General features: G+C 36.7%; 1 long non-coding RNA gene across 1 annotated transcript; it reads right to left on the bottom strand.

The window, feature by feature from the left end:
- Positions 1–655: 655 nt before the first annotated feature.
- Positions 656–3,035, bottom strand: LOC137282709 (uncharacterized). Its single transcript, XR_010956836.1, has 5 exons — positions 2,938–3,035; positions 2,114–2,173; positions 1,490–1,574; positions 1,160–1,289; positions 656–737 (listed from the first exon to the last, which is right to left on the bottom strand). It is a non-coding gene; the product is annotated as an uncharacterized lncRNA (long non-coding RNA).
- Between the last annotated feature and the right edge of the window lie 1,071 nt (positions 3,036–4,106).

Raw genomic sequence — 4,106 nt, 5'->3', positions numbered from 1 at the left:
TTTAGTAAATAAGGCTTTGTAGAGACTTTTCTTGAAAGTGTTTTAAAAACCCCATTCCCTATACTACTTTGGAGAGTAAAGTGTGATGGACGTGCGTGAGTGTGCAGGGAAAGAGTACGAGGGTATTTGATGAGGTGAGAATGCAGGTGTGAAGGCGAACCTAAATGGTTTATTGTAAATAAGATAGATTTAGTTAATAAATTGCATTAACGTTTAAATCTGGGGTTTGGTTTTTACTCTAGTATGTGACATCAGTTACCAAGATTCCATCAGGTTTCCGCAGAGTTTCAGTTACAAACTGACCTACATAGTTTCCGCAGAGTTTCTGTTCCCAGAATACTTTCCACATCATTTCATTTACTCGAGTTCAGAGGAGTCATTCAATGTGTGTCATTGCTTATAACATTCTTGTTACTCCTGGCTGGCAAAGACAATATAATGAGTTTGTGTACAATCATAACGTATGCATAAAGAAAAATAAAAGATACAATAAGATTCACTGTTTTATTTTCGGACAAATATAGATCAAACATATATCTAATAAAAAGATATAGCACTAAAATAACAGATCAACATTTATAACTTATGACAAAAATATTTTTAAAAACATGCTATAGCTAACACTTGCACCCCTTGACTGTCATCCATCATTTCCAAGGTGAGCATAGTTGAAACCCTTTCCTTTCGTCGATCTGGCCGAACAATAGTTTCCAAGCTTTCATGCGCAGTGCAATTTTCTGGAAAATGTACATTGAACAAAAATCAGTCAATAGATGTACCATAATGCCAAGAAGGATTGCAAATTATTAAAAAGGAAGTTTAGAGAAAAAAAGCCTTTTTGAATTATCACATCAACACAAGTTAAGCAGTTCACACTTAATGACATGTCCTATTTTCTTATGGACACACAATCTGTTGCTCTGCAGTGACATGTAGTCACTGAAGTGTGGTAACATGTTTATATATCATCATTAACTGACTTGATTCTTATGTTATGATTTATGAAATAATGATCTGAATCATGTGTTACATATCTTAAGAATGTAAAAAGCAAAAAAAACCCGTTCAAATGTATATTTCTGAAACTTAGTATCTGTCATCAGACATGCATGTGATGAAAAGAATTGTTACATGTTATTATTCGAATAGATATTCTTACGGATTTCATTTTTGGGGGTTTTTTTGGGGTTTTTTTGTTTTGTTTGCTGCTGTTCTGTGGGACGCTTTCTCTCCGGTTTCTTGTCTCTTCAGATCGTCACGGCTGTTCCGTCACATTCTACAAAACGCCTCTGTAAATAAATGTTTCAAATAAATGTTTAAAGTACTATACAGCATGTTTCACATATTTTAGTGCATTTGTTAGGGAAAGGTATTCACATAATCCATGCTGACTTGGTTACTGAAGTTAACACCCATAAATCTGCCTGTCTTTACACTATTAATTAAATCATTAACTATTCATAATGACTGGCAGTTGAGTAAAAATTACCTTGATCCTACTGACCATCCTTGGTGATGTAGTCACTTGTTTCTTTGACTATACTATATTCATAGAGTCCTCGTCATCAGCTGTACTGAAATAAAAACAAATATCATTTTCCTTGCACTTTTTCATTCATTCATTCAACACAATGTCTAATTAAAGCTAAAGATCGTCAGTGAAAATTATACACCCAAGCAAACTACAGATTTATCACTTTGAATACATATATTGTTCTGAAAGTTTACCATTTTTTGGTTAAATGATTTAAAATAACATCCAAACAGGCTAACCATCCTTTACGTTATTTCGTGCCATTCTGTGTACATCCTGTTTGCCAAAGTTATGCAACCGGTAAGTGAACAACTGACATAAAGATCATGATAAAAGAAGTTTAGTTATATCACATGACATAGCCTTGCAGTAATTAAGCATTGTAAAATCAAGGGGTCAGTTTGGTTGCAGTTTCATACAGGTGTAAAGTTAAGCTGATTTAGTTTACCGGCTATTCAAATCCATTTGCAAATGTTACTTTAGTATTTTTCATTTTGAGAAAATATACGTAGGGAAGTGGATTAATGAAATATTCAAAATGAAGTTATGTCTGAGTTACCTAGCAACATAAACACGTACCTTCGATAGGCAAGGGTGATCATCCAGGAGCAGTCGTGTCAAGATTTGTCTCACAGCACCCTAAAAGGTTATATCAAATGCGTTAAATATAGCAGATATATAATTATGTTCAACACATATGTATGAAATTACTGAAAGAGTACATAAAATTTCAATCTTATCCTACGCAGAGCTAACTGTTTCTTAAATGAATTTAGTGTTTGCCGCAAATAGTTGAGACATACATCTGACCTCTCTGAGTGAATTGGAGGGTGAACAATTTCATTTCATTAATGATCCAGGATTGAGTTGAATAATGTACACTGAAATGTAGCGTTGTAAAAGCCCATATTTTTGTCATTCTTTAAAATATATCTGCATTGGTGAAATATATCTTGCAATACCCAGTAAACCCCTGAGTGAAAATTACCATTACATATGGAGGATCTTTGTGATTCAGATCGTAATTCATCCCCACCCCCCTCTTTTGTTCAAGTGTTAACCGAGTTGCAAAGTTAAAATTTGCAAACTATTAACACGAGCACTAAAATCAAAAGTCTGCCCCTTTAAGCTTGAGATAAATACTTGTGAATATAGTACTGAGAAATTTAGTTTCAAATTCTGGCGTGGTAAATTCTATACTATGTAGATCTATTGGAATGGAATATAAACAAATTTATTTTTCAGGCCCATTTTACATAGATTTTACCATAAAATTTTAAAATAATACGAGCGAAAATAGACATTCGCAAAATAAACTTTATAATCTATCCGGATTTCTGTCCTTAATATTTAATGTAATAATTCTTTAAACGTTATTTGACAACAGAAAACCTTGGTCTTACCTGACACTGCCGAGGTACTCCGAGTTTCTCGCATCTATTAACAAAGGTTAGGGTTGGCTTACGTTTGGTGCGAGTATATCCATCCGAAAAAATCGGAAAAAATGCGCCCGGTAAAGTGCACTACTCCCGCGGGATGGATATACTCGCACCAGTTCATCTAGTCATCTTGCATTTTGTGACTAGATGAACGTAAGCCAACCCTAACCTTTACTCACTAACCCTAAGAATCTAGAAGGGGGTGCCCAAGGGTTAAGGATCCCAAAGGAGGTTGCCCAAGGGCTAAGGATCTAGAAGCGGTGTGCCCAGCAGCTAAGGATACAGCAGCGCGCTCATTAGCAAGCGCTCAGCAGTCCCCGGCTAGCGCACCCGGTAAACTGCACTCTAGCCGACGCAGACATCTTATGCCCCTTCGTCAGGTGGATAATGAGCATAGGTAACATTGCAGAATATATACAGGTATACATGAAGCCAGAGAGGTAAGATGTATATACAAGCACATAAATGTAATTAGGTATGTACAATCACAGAGGAGAGATGAAAGGAGGAAAGTTTTAACAGTACATAGTTGTTTACACAGCTGATAGATTGAGTCTATAAGTCCTTGTTGACACACCAGGCAGAGGGTAGGTACACGCCTTGATCTCTATTGATCTGAGGTTCTAATCTTCTGATGTTGATTGCTTCCCAAAGCTTCCTTCTCCGCCAAACACTGATGTTGGAAGTCAGGATCTCACCTGATGTAACTATCCTGTGCTGCAGTGGTAATCCGAGGTGTGGCCGATCTTATGTAGAACTGGTTTCCTTATATCATCTAATTAACGACTGATAGTATACATTATGGTGACGCGCAATGACAAATTCAGACTCCCCACCCAATAAAACGAATCACGACCTTATATAGACGATGTCCCTTCTCACAAATAATGAAAACCTCACGTGCATATTGCGAATTACTTTTGCTTCATGACATTTCCTTTCGAAGGTAAACGCGACCCGTGAAGGTCCGGCGTTGAAACCCATTCTTGCCATAAAAGACGATTACGCTTGTCGTAAGAGGCGACTAAGAGGATCGAGTGATCAGACTAGCTGGTTTACACATATCATCGGTTCCCAATTGCGCAGATCGGTGCTCATGTTGTTGATCATTGGATTGTCTGGTCCAGACTAGA

The sequence above is a fragment of the Haliotis asinina genome, chromosome 4 (assembly GCF_037392515.1).
Source record: "Haliotis asinina isolate JCU_RB_2024 chromosome 4, JCU_Hal_asi_v2, whole genome shotgun sequence".
Taxonomy (NCBI): domain Eukaryota; kingdom Metazoa; phylum Mollusca; class Gastropoda; order Lepetellida; family Haliotidae; genus Haliotis; species Haliotis asinina.
Note: the sequence above shows the minus strand (reverse complement) of the source record. Positions and strands in the feature narration are given on the sequence as shown.